The sequence below is a fragment of the Oncorhynchus mykiss genome, chromosome 15, assembly GCF_057628025.1.
Source record: "Oncorhynchus mykiss isolate SJ-2025 chromosome 15, ASM5762802v1, whole genome shotgun sequence".
Lineage (NCBI taxonomy): Eukaryota > Metazoa > Chordata > Actinopteri > Salmoniformes > Salmonidae > Oncorhynchus > Oncorhynchus mykiss.
In genome coordinates this window covers 49,018,697-49,045,693 of record NC_143036.1, presented here as the reverse complement: position 1 = coordinate 49,045,693, position 26,997 = coordinate 49,018,697, and the positions used below count along the sequence as shown (strand labels likewise).

At 45.4% G+C, this 26,997-nt stretch overlaps 1 pseudogene; it reads left to right on the top strand.

The window, feature by feature from the left end:
• The first annotated feature begins 479 nt into the window (after positions 1–479).
• LOC149978076 (uncharacterized) lies at positions 480–26,997 on the top strand (annotated as a pseudogene).

Below are 26,997 nucleotides of genomic sequence, written 5' to 3'. Positions count from 1 at the left end.
CGAAGTAATTACAATTTAGCAAATTAACACTGGAGTGATGGATGTGCAGACGATGATGTGCAAGTAGAGATACTGGTGTGCAAAATATTTAAAAAACAATATGGGGATGAGGTAGGTAGTTGGATAGGCTATTTACAGATGGACTGTGTACAGCTGCAGCGATCGGTAAGCTGCTCAGATGCTTAAAGTTAGTGAGGGAGATATAAGTCTCCAACAGTGATTTTTGCTTTTCGTTCCAGTCATTGGCAGTAGAGAACTGGAAGGAAAGGCGGCCAAAGCAGGTGTTGGCTTTGGTATATATACTTGCTGATATACCTGCTGGAGTGCGTGATACGGGTGGGTGCTGCTATGGTGACCAGTGAGCTGAGATAATGCGGGGCTTTACCTAGCAAAGACTTATAGATGACCTGGAGCCAGTGGACTTCGCCTTGGAGTTCCAGACCTTGGCTGCTGGTGCGGGGTGGAATGACAGGGCTCTGATGGACCACTACCGATGCAGCCTCCGGGAGGACGTCCGCAGGGAGCTAGCTTGTCGGGACACCACACTCTCCCTCGACGAGCTTATAGACATGTCGATCCGACTGGACAACCTGCTAGCTGCCCGCGGGCGTTCAGAGGGGGTCCTGTCAATTCCACCTCCCAGCCCTCCGGCTCCAACTCCGATGGAGTTGGGAGGAGCTGCACCTAGAGGGACCAGAGGAGGTGGCACCTACTGCGGCCGGAGAGGACACACTTCGCACTGGTGCTGGAGGAGTCCGTCTGGGAGTTGATATGGCAGGCGGAACACTTCTCGGCCACCCCAGGTGAGTAGGCACCAAACTCACCCAGAGCTCCTTGTTGGTCACATGTTTTTATTTTATTTTTTTCCCTGTGTTTTTTCCCTCTCTCCAGCATAAGGCGCTCGTCGATTCAGGCGCAGCTGAGAGTTTTATGGATCGAGGACTCGCCCGTAAGTTGGGTATTCCGTTGGTGCAGATAGACCCACCTTTCCCCCGTGCACTCCTTAGGTAGCCGACTGTTAGGGTCAGGGCTGGTCAGGGAGGCCACGATTCCGCTGGACATGGTAACGCAGGGGGATCATAGGGAGCGAATCAGTTTCTACCTTATTGATTCACCTGCGTTTCCAGTGGTGTTGGGGATTTCCTGGCTGGCTATTCACAATCCCCTCATTTCCTGGAGACAGGGCTCTTCAGGGGTGGTCAGAGGAGTGTTCAGGTAGGTGTTTAGGAGTTTCCATCGGTGCCACGTCGGTGGAGAGTCCAGACCAGGTTTCCACTGTACGCATTCCCCCAGAATATGCAGATTTGGCTATCGCTTTTTGTAAAAAGAAGGCGACCAAATTACCACCCCATCGACGGGGGGATTGCGTGATAAACCTCCAGGAGAACGCTGCACTTCCCAGGAGTCACGTGTACCCATTGTCACAGGAGGAGACGTTGGCTATGGAGACATATGTCACGGAATCTCTGAGACAGGGGTACATTCGGCCCTCCATGTCACCCGTCTCCTCAAGTTTCTTTTTTGTGAAGAAAAGGGAGGGAGGACTGCGTCCGTGCATTGATCATCGAGGATAGAAATTCGATCACAGTGGGATTTAGTTATCCGCTACCTCTCATCGATATGGTGGTGGAATCATTCCACGGAGCGCGGTTTTCACAAAACTGGACCTCAGGAGCGCGTATAATCTGGTGCGTGTTCGGGAGGGAGACAAGTGGAAAACAGCGTTTAGTACCACATCAGGCCACTATGAGTACCTCGTCATGCCGTATGGGTTAAAGAATGCTCCAGCCGTCTTTCAATCCTTTGTAGATGAGATTCTCAGGGACTTGCACGGGCAGGGTGTGGTGGTATACATTGATGACATCTTGATCTATTCTGCCACACGCGTCTCGCATGTCTCCCTAGTACGCAAGGTACTTGGGTGACTGCTGGAGCATGACCTATTCGTCAAGGCTGAGAAATGTGTATTCTCCAAACGAGCCGTTTCCTTCCTGGGTTATCGCATTTCCACCTCGGGGGTGGTGATGGAGTGTGACCGCGTTAACGCTGTGCGTAATTGGCCGACTCCGACCACGCTAAAGGAGGTGCAGCGGTTTTTAGGGTTTGCCAATTACTACCGGAGGTTTATCCGGGATTTTGGCCAATTGGCGGCACCTATTACCTCACTGCTGAAGGGGGGGCCGATGCGTCTACGGTGGTCGGCCGAGGCAGATGGAGCTTTCAACCAGTTGAAGGCGCTGTTTACTGACTCGCCCGTGTTGGCGCATCCGGACCCTTCGTTAGCATTCATAGTGGAGGTGGAAGCGTCCGAGGCTGGGGTTGGAGCCGTGCTGTCACAGCGCTCGGGTACGCCACCGAAGTGCTTTCTTTTCTAAGAAGGTGGGTCCGGCGGAGCGGAACTATGATGTGGGGGACCGGGAGTTGCTGGCTGTGGTAAAAGCCCTGAAGGTGTGGAGACACTGACTTGAGGGGGCTAAGCACCCTTTTCTCATCTGGACTGACCACCGCAATCTGGAGTATATCCGGGCAGCGAGGAGACTGAATCCGCGTCAGGCTAGGTGGGCCATGTTCTTTACACGATTTAGATTTACGATCTCTTATAGACCAGGTTCCCTTAACACTAAGGCCGACGCGCTGTCCCGTCTCTATGACACTGAGGACCGGTCCATCGATCCTACCCCCATCCTTCCAGCCTCTAGGCTGGTGGCTCCGGTGGTATGGGAGGTAGACGTGGACATTGAGCGGGCGTTGCGGTTGGAACCTGCACCTTCACAGTTTCCGACCGGTCTCAGGTACGTGCCGCGGTGTCCATGATCAATTGATTCGGTGGGCTCACACACTACCTTCTTCAGGTCATCCGGGGATTGCGAGGACAGTGCGGGGTCTTAGGGGGAAATACTGGTGGTCCACCTTAGCCAAGGACGTGAGTCTCTATGTCTCCTCCTGTTCGGTGTACGCCCAGAGTAAGGCTGCTAGGCACCTGTCTAGAGGGAAGTTACAGCCCCTCCCGGTTCCACAACGGCCCTGGTCTCATCTATCGGTGGACTTTCTTACTGATCTTCCCCCATCTCAGGGGAACACTACCATTCTGGTCGTTGTGGATCGGTTCTCTAAGTCCTGCCGTCTCCTTCCATTGCCTGGTCTCCCTACGGCCCTACAGACTGCGGAGGCTCTAATTACCCACGTCTTCCGGCACTACGAGGTGCCGGAGGACATCGTATCTGATCGAGGTCCCCAGTTCACGTCCCGGGTTTGGAGGGCGTTTATGGAGCGACTGGGGGTCTCGGTCAGCCTGACCTCTGGTTATCACCCCGAGAGTAATGGGCAGGTGGAGAGAGTGAACCAGGAAGTGGGTAGGTTTCTGAGGTCGTATTGCCAAGACCGGCCAGGAGAATGGGCGAGGTACGTCCCATGGGCGGAGTTGGCCCAGAACTCACTCCGTCACTCTTCCACGAACATGTTGCCATTCCAATGCATTCTGGGCTACCAGCCGGTCCTGGCTCCATGGCATCAGAGTCAGACCGAAGCTCCTTCAGTGGAGGAGTGGGTACAGCGCTCTAGGAAGACCTGGCGGGCAGTCCAGGGCTCTCTCAAGCAGGCCGGTGGACGGCAGAAGAAGAGCGCTGACCGCCACCGCAGTGAGGCCCCTGTGTTCGCACCAGGGGACAGGATCTGGCTCTCGACCCGAAACCTGCCCCTCCGCCTGCCCTGCCGGAAGCTGGGGCCGCAGTGTGTGGGGCCATTTAAAGTCCTGAGGAGGATAAACGAGGTGTGTTAAAGATTGCAACTTCCCTCTTACTATCGCATTAACCCCTCGTTTCATGTGTCTCTCCTCAGGCCGGTGGTAGCTGGTCCCCAACAAGAAGGTGAGGTGCTGGAGGTCCCTCCGCCCCCTCTGGACATCGAGGGGTCCCCGGTATACACAGTACGAGCTATTCTGGACTCGAGACGCCGGGTGAGGGGCCTGCAGTACCTCGTGGACTGGGAGGGGTACGGTCCGGGGGAGAGGTGCTGGGTACCGGTGGGGGACATTTTGGATCCTTCCCTCTTGAGGGACTTCCACCGCCTCCACCCGGATCGCCCTGTGCCTCGCCCTCCGGGTCGCCCTCGAGGCCAGGGTGGGGGGGGGGGGGGGGGGGGGGGTACTGTCATGAATCCCGCCGAAGAGGGTGCCTCTTCCTGTTCGGGTGGCGGTCGTCGTCGCCGGCCTACTAGCTGCCACCAATCCCCTTTTCTGTTTCATTTAGTTGTGTCTGATTAGTTGCACCCGTTTTGTGTTTAGGTTTTGATTGTGGGCTATTTAAACCCAGTAGGCCCGCCGGCTTTTGTGCGGGCTTGTTTTTCTGTTTATGGTGTGTGATTATTTTATGGTATTTATTTTTCCGGTCAGTTTCGTCCTGTTTGTTTGGACTGGGTCTTTACGCGCCCTTGTGTGTGTGGCGTGACCGTCTCTCTGTTTTTTGGGGGGAAAATAAAAATCCACATCTTGTGAACTACCCTGCTCTCTGCGCCTGACTTCTCCACCCACTACTCATCGAAACCGTGACAGGTTACACCTTTTGAATTATGAAATGGACCTAGATTATTTTGTATATGTAGAAAAGTATGTTCAGGTATGCCTTGTATATAGTCTACATTTGCTGACTAGGCTTAGCTATATAATTAATTGCTGTTTATTTACCTCCCCTCCACCTCATTTGTCAAAACCTTTCTCACCATGTTCTCACCCCACATAAACTTGGCCAGAGCACCCAGAGTACCATTGGCCCACGTTGAAGGACTGCTGTCAGGATGGGAGGGGCCAAGCTCTGGGTGAACAAGACTGTACAGTCCTCCCTCTAATCGCTGCCTCTCACATCTGCAGGTAGGTAAAAGTAACACCTTGTTTTCAGGAGGACAGTATGTATGTGCCTGCAACCTGTGTGACCCAGTTTATCAGAGGCCCTTGTTGGTAGGGAAGTACATGAAGAAATCTAGGACAGTCCAGGAATGGTTAGATAATTAGATGTTATAGTGCTAATACTTTATTGGGCATTGTTACTGCATTCATAATGGGATGCACAGAGGCGTAGTTGTATGCCTGTTGAGAGATGATGGCGTCATTAAAATAACTCAACCCCAACCACTCCCCCTGCCAACCCCCATCACTCTTCCTCTATTACCTCCCACTACCACCCACTCCCCTACAACCCCCCACAACCCTCAACCCAGTTGGGCAGATTGCCACATAGGCCCCATGTACAGGACCTAATTGTCGCCATGGAGCCCTCCTAAGGGACCACTGGGCTGCTGGGTGCCTGTAAAAAGCTCTGTGGTAGGAGGTGAAAATTGCAGTGGGGAAGACACCTAGAGCACACATGGTACGGCCTTTTTCTGACTGAAGACAGCATCCTTTCCTCTCCTCACACCACCTGAATTGTTCTGCTCTTCACTTTTCTGTGGTCTAACAGGATAGCTCAGGAGCAGTGTTGTTCGGCTGTAGTAGGGGACAAATTGTGTACCAGCGGCATCAACCTGGCCAAAGAACAGGGGGCCTGTGTGGTACCTTTTACCCATGGGGACCCCAGTGAAACAAAGACTACCAAGGTGTGTGACTGTGTATTGGAACTCTCTCTCAATCACCTTCCTCCTTGTTTACTTACTGTAGCACCTCTTCCTCTACAACATATACCAATACAGCTTTTTCTTCCATCCTCACTCACTTGTCTCTGAGTCTACCCTTTTAATGAGCGACTGAACGCATCGATTTCCCATGTTTTCCTGTTGCTCGTGATTTCAATCTTGGGGGTGTGGTTCGATGTGGTAGCTACTTATGTTTGTTCCCCATGAAACACCATAGGAACAAAACCAGTATCACATCCTCAAAATAGTCCGAATGAATCTAAGATTAAACAAGAACTCAATAATAAATGTTGACGTTTTTTTGCAGAGGAGGCTTTAGTTGCACAATTTTAGCTTAGGTGTTTGGTGCAGTATTTCTCCAAAATAAATGTGTGACCTCTTGCATTATGTTAACAAAGTCCGATCTGCTGCGCTGCTGGGCAGGTCTGTCTCACTGTCTGTGTGTTCTGTGGTACAATCTGATAGAGCGCAATCACCGCAGCTGTTTATCCTGTGTTAGTGGGCAAGTGGGCTGTTTTTCCTGTATTAGTGGGCATTGTCGAAATCAAACCTAACCCTCAAGTAAGTCCTGACAAACTCTTGTACTCAAATCTCACAAAACTCAGTTTTGGAAGATACTACTTTATGACTAAAATTAACCTACTTGCACCTTTTAGTCAATTTTGTGACTGGAATAAATGTTTCTGACTGATGTCGATGTCACTTGTAGTTTTCAACAATAGAAGTTGGTTCTCGAGTTCAGATGTCAAGTGCCGTTTTCAATGATTGAAATAGGTTGTCAAATTCAGTTATGCTTTAATGCATACGTGTCTACTGTACATGTACTGGCATTTTGAGATACATACTGTGTAAGTAACATTTTAGATACATGCCCTTTCTCTTCCCCATCTCCCAGATGTGTTGTGACTGCTGTCTGCTGGGCCTGATGTCTGCTAGCATGGGTAATGGCTGTGAGCTGGCCCCAGACCTGGGAAAGCAGTGTCAGCACAACAAGCCTGCTGCTGGGGCTCAAGGTAACCTAGTGGTACAGCAGTGCTTACCAAATGGTGCTCCAGAACCCAAAGTGTCTCAGTCCTAAATGGTAGGCCAGAATGACCCATGTGGCTGTCTCCAAATGGTGTCCTAGACAAAAAAACGTTTTGTGAACCATTAGTCTAACAGACTAGTGCGAACAATATTTGGTTCTAGGTTCTGAGATTGGCTGCTATAGGTTCGTTCACCTCAGTTTATCTAAAAAAATATAGCCTATTAGCTATACAATTGTACTGTTATTCCCCTGATAGGGAAGAAATATGAGAAACGATTCACACTGACACGTAGCATAAGCGACTGTTCAGTCAGTTGTAATGATGAATTGCATAAAATCATCAACTCATTACATAGATCTCTTTTCTCAAATTATGTAACGTTCACATTTCTATTTCTAGTTATGACTAATCAAGCTCCGCACAAACACGCATCAATGGAGCACACAGTTGATCATATTATCACATTTGCGTTAATTATTTGAATATTACTTACGATTCTGCATACTTATCAGTGATGGTAAAAAAAAAAGGTGGGTAAACTATAAACTTCAGCGGGTGATTGACATAAGACGAACAACAAAGGTATTGTTTGCATTTTGTATTTTAATATAGGCCTATAGGGAAGACAGGCCATGTGTGGATGTTCATATTGAAACATATCTTATTGTTGTAAAGTTTCAAACTCGTTTGATAAGATTGGTTCAAGAGAGTGGTGAATGTGCCCCATGCACTGCAGCCCACAGAGCTTGGACCCCAGGTTCATATCCTCACCTCCTGAGGATGCCCTTGTTAGATACTGATATCCCCCCATACCAGCCTAGGAAACAGAAAGTCCTCACAATCTCTATATGTCAGGTATAGTAGTTAGAGAGTATCTAGCTGTTCACATTCAGGTATCTCAGTCAGTGCAGGAGGGATTTTCAGAATTGGAGAGTACATATAGAACATGTGACTCATCACAGGCTAGAATACAGTCAAGCAATGAGACATGCACATTAGTGGTTAGCTGTTTATTTACCCACACCTGTCCGCAATTGCTAATAACCCATCTGCAACCCCCGACTAAAAATCTGAGGCCTGGGGTGCAATATTGCTTTGTTGCCTGATTTAGATGTTTTTCTACGTATAATTTTCTACATTTTGGTAGGCTATTTCTTTGTCAACTTGTCTATAATTCTAACGGCAGATTTCCTCCTCTTCGTCTGAAGAGGAGGTGTAGCAGGGATCGGACCAAAATGCAGCGTGGTAAGTGTCCATATTGTTTATTATAAAACATAAACTGAACACTAAGAAATACAAAACAATAAATATGACCGAAAACCAAACCGAAACATTCCCGTGTGGTGACAGACACGGAAACAAACACTCACAAACCAACAGTGAAACCCAGGCTACCTAAGTATGATTCTCAATCAGAGACAACTAACGACACCTGCCTCTGATTGAGAACCATACTAGGCCGAAACAGAAACCTAAACATAGAAACACAAAACATAGACTGCCCACCCCAACTCACGCCCTGACCATACTAAATAAAGACAAAACAAAGGAAAATAAAGGTCAGAACGTGACAATAATAAGATGCATTCAACTTCTCTTCTGCCATTATACGTTGCCATAGAAGACTATATAAACCATTGCTCACGAGAGATAATGTCATAGACCAATAGAATGTTTCGAATCTAGTTGACATTGGTAAAGTTTCTCTGTTTCTTTCGCAGAGCAAAGACATTCAGGAACCTGGCAAGAAAAAGTAATAACAAAAAATGGCTGTTAAAAATGTCCTAAAATCAGTTTTACCAGTTGTAATGAAATAGAAAGCTGTGAAAACTACTCAACATGTTTCTGATAGGATTTCCGTTCGAATTGGATGCATATTTTATGTGGTTTAAATACTATCAGCTTTTATGATGCTGATAAAGATACCTTCTGTAGAGGTGCTAACTGTGCATTCACATTCTCTCAAGATGTTGAAATAAATTAATCATATTTCTTCACCCAAAAGTTTGCCTACGTTCGAGCTGCCCTTTCAAGCTACTTTTGTACACTATATATACAAAAGTATGTGGACACCACTTCAAATTAGCAGATTCGGCTATTTCAACCACACCCGATACTGACAGGTGTATAAAATTGAGCACACAGCCATGCAATCCCCATAGACAAACATTGGCAGTAGAATGGCCTTACTCAAGAGCTCAGTGACTTTCAACATGGCACCGTCATAGGATACCACCTTTCCAACACGTCAGTTCGAGCTCCCCCCGGGCAACTGTAAGTGCTGTTTTCGTGAAGTGGGAATGTCTAGGAGCAACAACGGCTCAGCCGCGAAGTGGTAGGTCACACAAGCTCACAGAACGGGACTACAGAGTGCTGAAGTGTGTCGTGACGTGACTATTAATCTGATGACTGTTATTTATCAAATAAACTAACTATGTTTAATTGTTACTCAATTAAATTAATAATATAACAATTAACTCATTAGGAATTTGGGGAACCACGGGAAAAGTTGTTTAACGAGGTACCATCTCCTGAATTAAACTCTAAAGATATATAGATATCTCGTACATCAATAACAGTCACTTATTAATCATAACCTCTGAACGTTGTAGACCTCTTGAATCCACAAGAACCCCAGCCTTTCTGATTATTCAGTGCTACACAAATTGATTTAATTGTTTATTTACTAACTAACTAACTAAATAATAACACAGAATACACATACACACTTACATGAGACAAAAGTCCCTAGTGGACTGGCAAGATATGCCTGCTTGTTACACATGGATCGGGAGGGGTGGAGAACTTCCGCGACGCATATAAGGCCCTCCCTGCCCTCCTTTTGGAAAAGCTGACCATGACTCCATTTTGTTGCTCCCTGCCTATAGACAGAGACTAAAACAGGAAGCTCCCGCGCTCAGGTCTGTTCAACGCTGGTCCGACCAATCTGATTCCATGCTTCAAGATTGCTTCGATCACGTGGATTGGGATATGTTCCGCATTGTGTCAAACAACAACATTGATGAATATGCTGATTCGGTGAGCGAGTTTATTAGCAAGTGCATCGGCGATGTCGTACCCACAGCAACTGTTAAAACATTCCCAAACCAGAAACTGTGGATTGATGGCAGCATTCGTGTGAAACTGAAGGCGCGAACCACTGCTTTTAACCAGGACAAGGTGACCGGAAACATGACCGAAAACAAACAGTGTAGCTATTCCCTCCTCAAGGCAATCAAACAAGCTAAGCGTCAGTATAGAGACAAAGTAGAGTCACAATTCAATGGCTCAGACACAAGGTATGTGGCAGGGTTTACAGTCAATCACGGACTACAAAAAGAAAACCAGCCCCGTTGTGGACCAGGATGTCTTGCTCCCAGACAGACTAAACAACTTCTTTGCTCACGTTGAGGACAATACAGTGCCACTGACACGGCCCGCTACCAAAACCTGCAGACTCTCCTTCACTGCAGCCGACGTGAGTAAAACATTTAAACGTGCTAACCCTCGCAAGGCTGCAGGCCCAGACGGCACCCCCAGCCGCGTCCTCAGAGCATGCACAGACCAGCTGGCTGGTGTGTTTACGGACATATTCAATCAATCCTTATCCCAGTCTGCTGTTCCCACATGCTTCAAGAGGGCCACCATTGTTCCTGTTCCCAAGAAAGCTAAGGTAACTGAGCTAAATGACTACTGCACCGTAGCACTCACTTCAATCATCATGAAGTGCTTTGGGAGACTAGTCAAGGACCATATCACCTCCACCCTACCTGACACCCTAGACCCACTCCAATTTGCTCACCGCCCCAATAGGTCCACAGACGACGCAACCACACTGCACACTGCCCTAACCCATCTGGACAAGAGGAATACCTACGTGAGAATGCTGTTCATCGACTACAGCTCAGCATTTAACACCATAGTACCCTCCAAACTCAGCATCAAGCTCTCGACCCCGCCCTGTGCGACTGGACTTCCTGACGAGCCGCCCCCAGGTGATGAGGGTAGGTAACAACATCTCCACCCCGCTGATCCTCAACACTGGGGACCCACAAGGGTGCGTTCTGAGCCCTCTCCTGTACTCCCTGTTCACCCATGACTGCGTGGCCATGCACGCCTTCAACTCAATAATCAAGTTTGCAGATGCAGTGGTAGGCTTGATTACCAACAACAACGAGACGGCCTACAAGGAGGAGGTGAGGGCCCTCGGAGTGTGGTGTCCGGAAAATAACCTCACACTCAACGTCAACAAAACAAAGGAGATAATCAGAGAGAGCACCCCTCTATCCACATTGACGGGACAGTAGTGGAGAGGGTAGTAAGTTTTAAATTCCTCGGCGTACACATCACTGACAAACTGAATTGGTCCACCCACACAGACAGCGTGTTGAAGAACGCGCAGCAGCACCTCTTCAACCTCAGGATGCTGAAGAAATTCAGCTTGTCACCAAAATCACTCACAAACTTTTACAGGTGCACAATCAGCATCCTGTCGGGCTGTATCACCGCCTGGTACGGCAACTGCTCCGCCCACAACCGTAAGGCTCTCCAGAGGTTAGTGAGGTCTGCACAACGCATCACCGGGGGCAAACTACCTGCCCTCCAGGACACCTACACCACCCGATGTCACAGAAAGGCCATAAAGATCATCAAGGACAACAACCACCCGAGCCACTACCTGTTCACCCTGCTATCATCCAGAAGGCGAGGTCAGTACAGGTGCATCAAAGCAGGGACCGAGAGACTGAAAAACAGCTTTTATCTCAAGGCCATCAGACTGTTAAACAGCCACTACTAATATTGAGTGGCTGCTACCAACATACTGACTCAACTTTAGCCACTTTAATATTGGAAAAATGTATGTAAAAAATGTATCACTAGACACTTTAAACAATGCCACTTAATATAATGTTTACATACCCTACATTACTCATCTCATAAGTATATACAGTACTCTATACCATCTACTGCATCTTGCCATCTTTATGTAATACATGTATCACTAGCCACTTTAAACAATGCCACTTTTATATGTTTACATACCCTACATTACTCATCTCATATGTATATACTGTACTCAATACCATCTACTGCATCTTCTCTATGCCGTTCTGTACCATCACTCATTCATATATCGTTATGTACATATTTTTCATCCCTTTACACTTGTGTGTATATGGTAGTTGTTGTGAAATTGTTAGGTTAGATTACTCGTTGGTTATTACTGCATTGTCGGAACTAGAAGCACAAGCTTTTCGCTACACTCGCATTAACATCTGCTAACCATGTGTATGTGACAAATAACATTTGATTTGATTCTGACCTCATTAGGGGCATGGTTTAGTTAATGTGCAAATGACATGAAAAAACATTATCTTGTTAGAAGACTAAAATCAGTGAGGTGTCTGTGTCCCAAAAGCATTTGATGATTGGCGTGTAGGCTACAGTTATAGGCCCTAAATATTAGGCATACACACTAATGCCAGATTACCTAAAATAATGAAGGAAAAACCTCATTGTATCCTATAGATATAAATTGCACAATAATGATAAATGTATGGATTTTTTAAGGTATTGTTCAACCCGCCTGCCACTCACCGCCCTTCATCCACACAATATGATATGAGTCAACCCACACATCACTAATCCACATGTACCAGGACAACTTTGACACTTATGTCAATACATAGCAGTCAGTGGGGAAAATATGAGTGACAACCAATTGAAGCTTATGCCAATACATTCCAGTCAATGGGAAAATATGAAAAGATGAGACTCACAAATAGACAGACATTGCTCTCTCTTTCCTCTAATTCACCCTTCTCCCCATCTCTCTTCTCTCTCCCACCTCCTTCTCCATGCCCCCCTCTTTCTCTCAACCTCATATTTATCCCCCTTTCTCTTCTCTTCTCTCTCCCTCCCCCTTCTTTTACCACGTCAAACCTCTCCCCCTCTCTCCACCCTCTCTTCTGCCTCTCTCTCTTTCTTTGTCTCCCTCTATCTCCCTTCTTTCCTCTCTCTCCCCATTCCTACTTCCCCCTCTCCCTTTCTCTATCCCCTTTCCTCACTCTCCCCCTTCTCTCTCTCCCTCTTCTCTCACTTCCTCCTCCCAGACAGAGAGGCGGAAAGACAGACACACAGACAGGTAGGCAGACAGACAAGACACACAGACAGAAACACAGGAAGACAGGCAGACAGACAGACAGATAGACCGGCAGGCAGACAGACATGCATACTCTCTCCCCTCCCTCCTCTCTCTTCCCCCTCCCTCCTTCACCCTCTCCCTTTCTCTCTCCCCCTCCCTCCCTCTTCCCCTTCTCTCTCCCTCTTCTCGCTCTCCTCCCTCCACTATCTCTCCCTCATTCTTTCTCTCCCTCCCCCTCTTCCTATCTCTCTCTCCCTCCAACCTCCACAGACAGGATATTCACTCATAAATATGTGTCAAGGACATTGACGCATAAGTCAATGCATTGCATTCAAGGCAAAAAAAGTTGGTGATACAGCTGCAATGGGTAAATTGGTGAAAAACTCAGGCAAAGACAGGCAAACAGAGAGGCAAGCAGGAAAACAGAGAGACAGATGCAGACAGACAGACGCAGGCAGGTAGGCAGACAGAAAGACAGACAGACAGACAAACACAGACAATCCATCTAAAAAAAAAGACCAATACCCTCTTCAGAATTCATTTTAACAAGCCTTTAAGCTTCTAGAACTGCAAGATTATTGTGTCCAATGGAGATCAAAAAATACTTTGGGTCGATTGACTTCAAATTTCGGGTCATGACGGTCCCCGGTCACAAATATGTAAAATCTGGGAAGGATCAATCTTTTTAACCTTTTGAAACCACCCATATGACCCTCAATTATGTTACTTCCTGTAATCACAGGAAGCTGTACTTCAATGTACTGCCTCTAGGGGACACTATTTAACAATGCACTTTACGTGAATAATTGATCGTTCTACAAAGGATGGAATACAATGTTTTTGTGTAATTGCAGGGAGAGAATGAAGCACCATGTTGAGGACGAATTAAGCCATTTCCTGTTGCCACAGTAAGCATGGTTATGTGAGGGCTATAGGCAATGCTTTTTTCTATCTATGGAAGAAAGGCCTTGTTCTCTGTGGGGCCAAGTTTTCTCAGTGAAGAGTTAATTTCACATGGTGAGATGTTGGCTTGCGTTCATCAAGAGTGTCTATTGAACAATCCCATACCTGAATTTTGTTTCTAGCCTTAACCGTTCTGCTGATGTCAGGCAAAAGCACACTAACTTTAGGTCAGGCTTCAAGTGAGGCAATGTTTAGTTTAGTTTATTAGGATGCCCATTAGCTACTGCAACATGCAGCAGCTACTCTTTCTGGGGTCCACATAAAATGTACAAATACATGACCAAGTACAGAACAGTTATAGACAAGGACATTAAATAAATAAAATAACATTCAAAATAAAATAGTTCTGACCAAGTGAATCTAGGTGAAAGCTATTGATAGGTTTGGTTTTAGAGCTCTAACTATTATTAATCATTAGTTATAAAAGAGACACGTGAGGGTTGCCATAATGAAGCTTGGGAGGGGCTGAGTGCAGGGGAAACGATCACGTGGCAGTACTGATAAGGGCAGAAACCGTTTAAGGCCCATATCACTCAGCTCCCTGCCTAGCAATAACGATGCAATGTTTGGCGATAACGAGGAGACTCCCATCCAAAGTGGGGTATGTATACTACCACGGGTGGAACCATGACTTTGTCTCATGCGGCTGTATTGACCCTCTGGGAAGAATAAACTTGGTTTAAGCTTTCCTAGTGTCCGTCGAGTTCTTACTCGAATAATAGAACCTAAGACTGATCCCTTATTGAAGTCACTTGTTAAATCCACCTCAATAGTGTAGATGAAGGGGAGGGTACACATTAAAGAAGGAAGCCTTGAGACAATTGAGACAGATTGTGTGTGTGTGCCATTCAGAGAGTGAATGGGCAAGACAAAATATCTAAGTGCCTTTGAACAGGGGTATGGTAGTGTGTGCCAGGCGCACCGGTTTGTGTCAAGAACTGCAGCGCTGCTGGGTTTTTCACACTCAGTTTCCCGTGTGTATCAAGAAAACCACCCAAAGGACATCCAGTCAACTTGACACCACTGTGGGAAGTATTGGAGCCAGCATCCCTGTGGAACGCTTTCAACACTTTGTGAAGTCCATGTCCAGATGAATTGAGGCTCTTCTGAGGGCAAAAGGGTGGGGGGTGCAACTCAATATTGGGAATGTGTTTCTAATCTTTGGTATACTCAGTGTATATTGGAAAGTCACCAAGAGTTACAATTTACAGACAATTCATACAGTGCCTCGAAAAGTATTCAGACTTGTGTTAGGTCACAGCCTTATTCTAAAATGTAATAAATTGTTTTTTTCCCCTTCATCAATATACACACATAATATCCCATAATGACAAAGCAAAAACAGGTTTTTAGAAGTGTTTGCTATCTTGGGTATGACGCTACAAGCTTAGCACACCTGTATTTGGGAAGTTTCTCCCATTCTTATCTGCAGATCCTCTCAAGCTCTGTCAGGTTGGATGAGGAGCAGCAATTTTTAGGTCTCTCCAGAGATGTTAGATTGGGGTCTGGCTGGGCCACTCAAGGACATTCAGAGACTTGTACCGAAGCCACTCCTGCATTGTCTTGGCTGTGAACTTAGGTTCATTGTCCTGTTGGAAAATGAACCTTCGCCCCAGTCTGAGGTCCTGAGCGCTCTGGAGCATGCTTTTCTCAAGGATCTCTCTGTACTTTTCTCCGTTCATCTTTCCCTCAATCCTAACTAGTCTCCCAGTCCCTGCTTCTGAAAAACATCCTGACAGCATGATGCTGCCACCACCATGCTTCACTGTAGGGATGGTGCCAGGTTTCCTCCAGACGCGAAGCTTGGCATTCAGGCCAAAGAGTTCAATCTTGGTTTCATCAGACTAGAGCATCTTGTTTCTCATGGTCGGAGAGTGTTTTGGTGCCTTTTGGCAAACTCCAAGCGGGCTGTCATGTGCCTTTTACTGAGGAGTGGCTTCTGTCTGGCACTCTACCATAAAGGCCTGATTGGTGGGGTGCTGCAGAGATGGTTGTCCTTCTGGAAGCTTCTCCCATCCCCACAGATGAACTCTGAAGCTCTGTCAGAGTGCCCATCGGGTTCTCGGTCATCTCCCTGACCAAGGCCTTTCCCCCATGATTGCTGTTCAGTTTGGCCCAGGCAGCCAGCTCTAGGAAGAGTCTTGGTGGTTCCAAACATCTTCCATTTAAGAATGATGGAGGCCACTGTGTTCTTGGGGACCTTCAATGCTGCAGAAATGTGTTGGTACCCTTCCCCAGATCTGTGCCTCGACATACTCTTGTCTCGGAGCTCTACAGAGAATTCCTTCGACCTTATGGCTTGGTTTTTTGCTCTGACATGCACTGTCAACTGTGGGACCTTATATGTGCCTTTCCAAATATTTTCCAATCAATTGAATTTATCACAGGTGGACTCCAATCATGTTATAGAAACTTCTCAAGGATGATCAATGGAAATAGGATGCACGTGAGCTCAATTTCGAGTCTCGTAGCAAAGGGTACTTATGTAAATCAAGTATTTATGTTTTTTAAATGTGTAAACACTTTTAAAAACCTGTTTTCGCTTTGTCATTATGGGGTATTGTGTGTAGATTGCTGAGGATTAACTTTTTTATTTAATCCATTTTAGAATAAAGGTAAATATAACATAACAAAATGTGGAAAAAGTCCATGGGTCTGAATAGTTTCCGAAGGCACTGTGTATACATTTTTATATTCTTACTGTATATACAGTTAGATTATATCTTCAGAAGCAGGAGAGGCACTGTGATACAATATGTTTTTTTTATCTGTTTTTTAAAACCAGATTTTTGCCTGTGTAACCTCTGGTGGCAGAGCATTCCATGATGACATTGCTCTATTCATAACTGAACGACGCATTAAATCTGTTTTTGGTTTGGGTACAGTGAAGAAGCCCATAGTGGCATGTCTGATTGGGTATGTACGTCTGTTTTAAGTGTATGTAAATAGATGATACAAGTGTTTAGGCATTTTCAACACATAAATGTTTCTTATAAAGTCTAGACGAGAAGTAGTCAATTTCTCGTCAACCGTCATGAAATAGATTACCCTTATGCAAACCCTGAACCAGATTAATGGCCACATCCCTACTCAATCCTGATCCTAGCCTCAACCCTAACCCTTACCCTTTGCTTCATCTCTACATCTTGGCTCAACCCTAGCCATAACCCGGACTACTTGTTCACTAACCCTAGACATAACACTAATTATCAATTAATTAATTCACCTCACCTCCCAACTACATTGCAGAAAGGCCTCACTTGAAGCCTGACCTAGAGTTAAATGGGCTTTTGAGCGACATCAGCAGAACGGTTGAGGCTAGAAACAAAATGCAGGTATGGGATTGTTCAACAGACGCTCCCGATGAACACAAGCCTACACCTGACTATGTAAAATTTACTTTTTACAGCGAAAACTTGGTCCCGTCGAGAACAAGGCCTTTCTTCGATTGAAAAGCATTACCTTCTAGCTAACCGTCCTTCCACACAACTCATTGTGACCTTACAGGGATGCCCTGTGTTGAGGTTCAGCTTCCTGTTGCAACAGGAAATGGCTTAATTCATCCTTAACATGGTACTTCATTCTCTCCCCGCAGTTACACAAAAACACTGTCTTTCATCCTCTATAGAACAGTCAATTATTTACGTAAAGACAGTGCATTGTTAAAGAATGTCCCCAAGAGGCAGTACATTGAAGTACAGTGTCCTGCGATTACAGGAAGTGTAATAGATGTAATTTAATACAGATGCATTTAGATGTGCATGACTGTGTATGTGCAGTATTGTGTGTGAAACACACTGCTAACATTTTTAGTTCTCTCTCTGGTCAGATATGAATGAGTGTGTGGCCGGATCCCACAGCTGTGCTGTGACAGAGAGCTTCTGTTCAGATATGAATGAGTGTGTGGCTGGATCCCACAGCTGTGCTGTGACAGAGAGCTTCTGTTCAGATATGAATGAGTGTGTGGCTGGATCCCACAGTAGTGCTGTGACAGAGAGCTTCTGTTCAGATATGAATGAGTGTGTGGCCGGATCCCACAGCTGTGTAGTGACAGAGAGCTGCTTCAATGTAAAGTGAGGGTTCAGATGCCTGTCCTTCGAGTGTCCACCCAACTTCCGTTGGGCAGCAGAGGGGTGAGAACTAGAACTAAACATTAAATAGTGTTTACTTTCCTTTACTGTCTGGCCTGCTGTGTCTGTGTGAAATGAGTCATTTCTGTTTTACATGCTCTTTCTCTGATCAATTATCGTTGCTCTTTTATAACTCATCCTTTTCTTAAGATGTGGCTGGCATCTGAGATGCTGTATCACACTGCAGGTTTGTATATGGGCTGCAGCTGATGGTGGCAATCTTTGGTGACAATTTTGTCTGACCAGAAGTGTCACTTTGCACCTTGTGACAGTCACACAACTCTTCTTTATAATTTCACAATTTCTGACTCTTTTTCCCTTGTGCCTCGTACCCCTTTTAATTTTTCCTTCTCCTTGCAGCCATTGTGAACGCGTAGCCTGCGAGTACATACGGGACCCCTCGTGTTTATCCCTCCCCTTAAAATCTCTTTCGACAACATCACTTTCCCCACCAACATCTCTGTGCCGGCTGATGTCTTCCGCATGGGGCCCTCCAACTCAGTCCCAGAGGACGACATCCAGCTAGACATCGTCGCCGGAGACCAAGGCGGCTTCTTTAGTGCCCAGAGACTGGCCCTCAGCGGAGGGATCTCACTGCAATGCATCGTGACAGAACCCCAGGATTTCTTGCTTACAGTGGAGATGAGGCTCATACATTACGGGACTGTTCATTTCTATATGGCTAAGATTGCGGTGTATATCACCTACGAGCAGCCCATCCCACCAAGGCTACCATTCTAAATACCATTATTTAACCCTGCTGTCATAAAATAGCTGATCTCATATTTGATCATAGTGATTAAGAATCATCTTATTTATTTAGTAGCATTCCTGAACCTTCTGTGTTCTGGGGAAGTTACATGGTGATATTCAAGTGTTGTGGCAATGTATGTTGTGATGTGTAATGTTCACTAGGTGGGGATCATAGGCAGTATAATAATCTAATCTCACCAATCTACCTCATGATTTGCATGGCAGCTTTGCTTTGGATTTTGAGCTTTTGTTGCATTTTATTGAATTTTTTTGCAATTAAAATGAATTTGTCACACAGCGATTTTTTTTCTTCCCCTTTCTAATTTCCCTTCAACCCCCTAACCAGATACTAATACAACAGGTATTGCTCTCACTAACAATGGCTGCTGCAGCAATATCCATTCATACTATTCTATCCTGTCCTGTGGCGATTATTAATGACGGTTGGGGAATTCATATTTCCCAGTGCCATACCTACCTCTGCCAAACTGCCTTAACAGAGAATCAAGGATGTCCCACTTTAGTGGAGCAATAAAAAATAAAGCATGGCAATTATTTATGGTTACTCGGTCCCTGGCGGGAGCTCAATTAGTGGTCTCCTCGCGTTACAGCCAAAAAGATGGATGATGCTCTTAGTGTTAGTGTTGGTTGGTTATCAATGAGTACTGCTGGTAAATTATACCAAAACGCAAGGAGCTGTGATCGACTTAAGCCAGACAACTTTTACTTTCCAGTGATCAGGTTTTCTTTTACAGTTTAGTCTGGATTGTGGACTACTACTCCCCTTGGATTTGTGGTTTGGCATCCGTTGAATATAGAAGCTGTTTTGAAATGTATGGATGGATATTTCCTATTGACAGTCTATGGAATATTTAAGACATTTGGGATTCCAATTCCGGTCTCTCTTGCTTTTGATGTATTAACTACCAGCTATGGCTCACTTCTGATCTGTCTAATTATCTTCCATTCCAGTCACCTTAGTTTACATTTTGTGTCTGAATTGCTGTGGGGAGCTATAGCTACTACAGTTACCCTCTGTGGCAATGCCCTCACATCAGAAACCACACAATCATTTTGTGGCTTTGGCCCACAGACCTGAAGACACATGGACCCACCTGCCAGCAGTGCTAGAGCCTAATTACAAGCCCCCTTCCCCTTTGGAGGCTTGACTTCCACGAAGAGGCTTATTTTTTCACCTCAGGAGACCCTCGATGGGTCCAATGCCTTGTTTGGCCTCTCCTCTTAAAACTTCTTCAGGCTAGGGTCCTTTTTTCTCAATTGCCGCCTGACGCGTCCAAAGTAAACTGCCTTATGCTCAGGCCCTGAAGCCAGGATATGCATATAATTGGTACCATTGGAAAAAAGACACTTTGATAAAGTTTGTAGAAATGTTAGAATAATGTAGGAGACTATAACACAATAGATATGGTAGAAGAAAATCCAAAGAAAAACCAAACTGAATTATTTTTTTTGAGAGCCCATGCTCTTACATTGGAAAGTATAGGGAAATAATTAAATCTAGCTCCCATTATGTAATTCCTATGGCTTCCACTGGGTGTCAACACTCAAGGTTTCAGGCTTGTTTCTTCCAAAACGAGTAAGAATAATGAGTTTTACTACAGGGACACAGACTTGGACATTTGTGTATGTGTGCGATAAAGAGGACATGCACATGCTAATATCGTTTTTCTATTGAACATACTTCTTTCCGTATGAAATATTCTAGTTTAATTATATTTTAGGGTGTCTGAGGATTGGATATAAACATATTTTGAATTGTTAAAACAATGTTTAGGGGTAGATTTTCTGATTCCTATCTTGGCATGTTGAACGAGTGGATTAATTAAGTCGATGGTGCCAACTAAACAGACTTTTTGGGATATAAAGAAGGATTTGATATAACAAAACAACACTACATGTTATATCTGGGACCCTTTGGATGACAAATCAGAGGAAGATTTTCAAAAATAAGTGAATATTTAATCACTATTTGTGAATTTATGAAACCTGTGCCGGTGGAAAAATATTTTGATGTGGGGTGCCGTCCTCAAACAATCGCATGGCCTGCTTTTGCTGTAAAGCCAACTGTAAATCGGACAGTGCAGTTAGATTAACAAGAATTCAAGCTTTCAACCGATATAAGACACTTGTATGTACCTAAATGTTTAATATCCATAATGTTTATGATTACTTATTTGAATTGCGCTCCCTCCAGCTTCACCTTTATTAAGCATTGATTCATTAATATACCATTGAAAATATCTATGGATCTATTCAGGTGTTGTCAGAGTTTTGTGTGAAATGCTCTGGATTTTAGAAGTGCTTATCCATTCATCACCATTGCATTGAATGAGGGATCCTTGTGAATTTGTTTATTTTTCTGTAAGTGTTATTGGCACTTCTACACTGATTTGTATTGTTACTATATTTCAGTTTGCATAATGTAATTGTGCACTTGTATAGAACATGTCTCTCAATTCAATTAAAATGGCTGTATTGGAAACATTTGTAGTTTGCCCCGGTGATGCGTTGTGCAGACTGCACCACCATCTGGAGAGCCTTGCGGTTGAGGGCGGTGCTGTTGCCGTACCAGGCTGTGATAAAGCCCGACAGGATGCTCTCGATTGTGCATCTGTAAAAGTTTGTCAGGATTTTGGGTGACAGGCCAAATTTCTTCAGCCTCCTGTCTGTGTCGGCGGACCATTTCAGTTTGTCTGTAATATGTACGCCCAGGAACTTAACTTTCCACCTCCTCCACTGCTGTCCCTTCGATGTGGATAGAGGGGTGCTCTTTCTCCTGTTTCCTGAAGTCCACGATCATCTCCTTTTGTTGACATTTAGAGGTTGTTTTCGTGACACCACACTCCGAGTGCCCTCCCCTCCTCCCTGTAGGTTATCTCATCGTTGTTGGTAATCAAGTCCACTACTGTTGTGTCGTCTGTAAACTTGATGATTTGGGTTGGAGGTGTGCGTGCCCATGCAGTCATGGGTGAACAGGAAGTACAGGAGGGGGCTGAGCACACACCCTTGTGGGGCCCCAGTGTTGAGGATCAGCAAAGAGGATGTGTTGTTTCCTACGTTTCCTTCCTCCTGCGTGTTCTCGGCCCAGTACCACCAGTGCCAGCACCACGCATCAGGCCTACAGTGCGCCTCGCCTGTCCAGCACTGCCTGAGCCTTCCTCCTCTCCAGCGCTGCCGGAGTCTCCCGCCTATCTAGCGTTGCCAGAGCCTTCCGTCTCTACAGCGCTGCCGGAGTCTCCAGTCTGCATAGAGTTGCCAGTCTGCATGGAGCTGCCAGTCTGCATGGAGCTGCCAGTCTGCAAGGAGCTGCCAGTCTGCAAGGAGCTGCCAGTCTGCAAGGAGCTGCCAGTCTGCAAGGGGCCGCCAGAGCTGCCAGTCTGCAGGATGCCGCCAGAGCTGCCAGTCTGCAGGATGCCGCCAGAGCTGCCAGTCTGCAAGGAGCCGCCAGAGCTGCCAGTCTGTATGGAGCAGCCAGAGCCGCCAGTCTGCATGGAGCAGCCAGGGCCGCCAGTCTGCATGGAGCAGCCAGGGCCGCCAGTCAGCATGGAGCAGCCAGAGCCACCAGTCAACATGGAGCAGCCAGAGCCGCCAGTCAGCATGGAGCAGCCAGAGCAGCCAGTCAGCATGGAGCAGCCAGAGCTGTCAGTCAGCATGGAGCAGCCAGAGATGTCAGTCAGCATGGAGCAGCCAGAGCTGCCAATCAGCATGGAGCAGCCAGGGCCGCCAGTCAGCATGGAGCAGCCAGTCAGCATGGAGCAGTCAGAGCAGCCAGTCAGCCAGACTCTTCCAGATCTGCCAGTCAGCCAGACTCTTCCAGATCTGCCAGTCAGCCAGACTCTTCCAGATCTGCCAGTCAACCAGACTCTTCCAGATCTGCCAGTCAGCCAGACTCTTCCAGATCTGCCAGTCAGCCAGACTCTTCCAGATCTGCCAGTCAGCCAGGATCTGCCGGATCCAACTACCTGCCTGAGCTTCCTCTCAGTGCTGAGCTTCCTCTCAGTGCCGAGCTTCCTCTCAGTGCCGGGTTTCCTCTCAGTGCCGGGTTTCCTCTCAGTCCCGAATTTCCCCTCAGTCCCGAGCTTCCCCTCAGTCCCGAGCTTCCCCTCAGTCCCGAGCTTCCCCTCAGTCCCGAGCTTCCCCTCAGTCCCGAGCTGCCCCTCAGTCCCGAGCTGCCCCTCAGTCCCGAGCTGCCCCTCAGTCCAGTGGGATTCTGGGTGAGGACTACTAGGCCATGGTCGGCGGTGAGGGTGGACTATCCTAGGATGTGAGGAGGAGGGACTAAGACATTGATAGAGTGGGGTCCACGTCCCGCGCCGGAGCCGCCACCATGGACAGATGCCCACCCGGACCCTCCCTATTGTTTTGATGTGCGTCCCGGAGTCCGCACCTTAGGGGGGAGGGGGGGGGGGGGGAGGGGTTCTGTCACGCCCTGCTCGAACTATTTTGTGTGTATCTTCATTTATTTGGTCAGGCCAGGGTGTGGCATGGGTTTTTGTATGTGGTGTGTTGTATTGGGATTGTAGCTTAGTGGGGGGTTCTAGTTAAGTCTATGGCTGTCTGAAGTGGTTCTCAATCAGAGGCAGGTGTTTATCGTTGTCTCAGATTGGGAACCATATTTAGGCAGCCATATTCTTTGAGTGTTTCGTGGGTCATTGTCCTTAGTGTCCTCTGTGTTAGTTTGCACCAGTTTAGGCTGTTTCGGTTTTCACATTACGTTTATTGTTTTTGTATTGATTCGTGTTTACGTTGTTTTATTAAACATGGATCGCAATAGCCACGCTGCATTTTGGTCCGACTCTCCTTCTACTGAAGAAAGACGATACAGTATGTGAATTGACGCGCTCTACTCTCACATGCCAATTTTGATGCCATTGTCACTCTGTGTGATTTGAGCTGTAGATGCTGTTTAACACTCACAGCCCATCTGTTTTTCTCTCATTCACGCCTGTGCATTCTAATTTGTTTTATTTGGACTTTACTTGTTTTTTCCTTTGACATGATGTGCAAATTATTTTCATCTTTATGTTTTGATTCAGGGCTGGGTTTTATGTAAATATTACCACCCACCAGCATGGCAATATTTGCTAATCTGAACCACCTGCTGCAAAGTTCTATTTGCGAGTCCTCTGAGAGCCAAATAGCTTTTCTCTGAAGCCCTCACTTGGGTTTCTGCTAGATAAAACACCCACAAAGTCAAAATTGTCTATTGTACATATTCATGAAAATAAAATTAGGTTTTGGCCTTACATTAAGGTTAGGGTTAGTCTAAGGATAGCAGTGTGGTTAAGGTGAGAGTAGGTTTAAAATCTGATTTTTAGAATCAGACGGGTTTATGACAGCTGTGTTAAATAGTGATTACCCTACACTTTGCCACCTTGCCATGCAGCAAATAAAAATAGGTGGCGCAAACTGCCTTTGTATGTCCCCCCCCCCCTTTTTTTTTTTTTTTACCATTGATAACTTGTTAAATTTCGCTTATTTTTGATCTAGTCTGTTTACAAAACTTTTTTTTAAATGGTCAAATTTCGTGATATTGATAGCATTTTAGAACACAGCTCTACCCATCGCACCAAGATGAATGGCTTTGACCAGTGTTTTAGACACATTCATTTTGCGTGTGCAGGGTTTGGTCATTTTCAACCCTTCCATTGTTCCTAAAGATAAAATGTGTAACAAGTCACAAAATAAGTTGCATGGTCTGACTCTGTGCAATAATAGTGTTTAACATGTTTTTTGATTAACTCGTCTCTGTACTCCCTCGGTCGAGCAGTGAATTTCAAACACAGATTCAACCACAAAGACCAGGGATGTTTTCCAATGCCTCGCAAAGGGATATTAATGGTAGATGGGTAAAAAATAAAAAGCAGACACTGAATATCCCTTTGAGCGTAGCGAAGTTATTACTTATACTTTCGATGGTGTATCAGGACACCCAGTCACTACAAAGATACAGGCATCCTTCCTAACTCCATTGCCGCTCAGGGATTTCACCATAAGGCCAATGGTGACTTTAAAACAGAGTTAAACAGCTGTGATAGGAGAAAACGGAAGATGGATCGTCAACATTGTAGTTACTCCACAATACTAACCTAATTGACAGAGTGAAAAGAAGGAAGCCTGTACAGAATAATATTTCAAAACATGCATCCTGCTTGCAACAAAGCACTTAAGTAATAACAAAAAAAATGTGGCAAAGCAATTCACTTTTTGTCCTGAATTCAAAGTGTTACAGTATGCTTGGGGCAAATCCAATTCAACAAATTACGGAGTACCCCTCTCCATATTTCCAAGCGTAGTGGTGGCTGCTTCATGTTATGGGTATGCTTGTAACCGTTAAGGACTATGGGGTTTTTCTGGGTAAAATAAATCCTAGAGGAAAACCTGGTTGTCTGCTTTCCACTAGACACTGGGAGATGAATTCACCTTTCAGCAGGACAATAACCTAAAACACAAGACCAAATCTACTCTGGAGTTGCTTACCAATAAGAAAGTTAATGTTCCTAAGTGGCCGTATTATAGTTTTGACTTAAATCTACTTGAAAATCTATAACAAGACCTGAAAATGGTTGTCTAGCAATGATCAACAACCAATTTGACAGAACTTGAAGAATTTTGAAAAGAATAATGGACAAATGTTGCACAATCCAAGTGTGGCAAGCTCTCTGCCAAAGGTTTATTGACTCAAGGGTGTGAATACTTATTTAAATGAGATGTCTGTGTTTAATTTTCAATAAATTGCCAGACATTTCTAAAAACATGTTATGGGGTATTGTGCTAAGATGGGTGAGGGGGGGGTAAACATTTGAATAAATCTTGAATTCAGGCTGTAACACAACAAAATGTCTAATAAGTCCAGGGGTATGAATACTTTTTGAAGGCACTGGAGCTAGCTAGCTTGCTGAAATTATAACAGGGAGAACAAAATATAGCTATTTGATCATGTCCGTGTGCATGTCCAAATATTAACGATGTCTGGAATTTGACATGGTTTCACTGGAATTATCAAACGGCAAAAGTCAGGCAAACTTCAACCCTCAACGTGTCAACAGTTTTGTATAGGCACAGTTTAGCTGAGACTCCTCTCTTTACAGGTAGGCTGGTAGTCTCTTTTTCAGAAATAATGATTTTAACTTACACTATGCTCGTCTTAACTGAAATGGTGCTCACAACTTTTATTAGCTGGCTAAAGTTAGCCTGCTAGTTAACTCTGTCAGTTAGTGCCCTATTTGTAATTTCTCTGCTATACGTGGAAATCACCACAACGTTCCCACCCCCCAATTCCTGAATATGTATTAGCAAGCCTGCAAGCCTGCAAAATAACCATAGGACAACCACGCTCTCACCAAGCTCTAAGAAACATATCATTCTCAGGACATTGTGCTAACTGGGTTATTAACTGAATGTAGTTGGTGAACCATATCATTTCTTTAAGGGGTTTTGAAAGCATAATCTGCATACCTCTTATTCTACCTTTGAACAACGCCGATTGTCTTCCTGAGTACCATCAACACCTGCCAACCCAGCTTCCTTCTCAACATCTGCTGATGTCTTCTTTGACATCCTGGCCGATGACAACCAGTTCTCTTTCGATGTTGTAAAGCTCTCTCAAAATGACATGATTATGGGTGAGTGGAGAGGGAGTCAAGTGCTACAGAGTCATTCAAAACAGAGAGAGAATGAAGAAGAACATGTGAAGAACAAGTTCAGTGAGTAAGAATACTCTTATGCTAGTTTCAGCCCTAATTTATCTTTGGCAATATCCAAGCAAGCTGGAATATAACCAGGGTTCCACTGAGAGAAATAGACTGGACAGGAACATAAACACAGGGAATGTCTGCTCCCTTACAATCACATATTCATTTAAACAAGCCTCCCCAAATTCCTCTGGATTTCAGATAGGCTAATACTTTGTTTTGTGTCCCTCCTGGTTGCATCAGAAGCCAGAGGTGTTTTTTTAAAAATTTTATCTGAAGGGATAATACAAGAAGACAAAACCCAGATATGAGGAGATTCAGACAAAATACAAATTACAGTATTCCAATGGGCCCCTTTTGCATGTTTAAGTTGAAAGTCCCTATACTTCTGACAAACTATCAATAGACCATTAGTAACATGTTAACTGTATATTCTATTGATAGTGTATTGAGCAGTACTGTACATGAGTATAGGGGCTCTCAAAATAATGTGTAACCAGAGTTATTTTCCTATCCAGGTTAAAGTTTCTGCCCATCACTGGCCCTCTGAATGTCATCCTGGAGTTGGCAATGAACTACGTTGAGACGTTATCTCTCACTGGAACATTGTTCTCATCCACATCTTCATCTCAGAGTTTTGA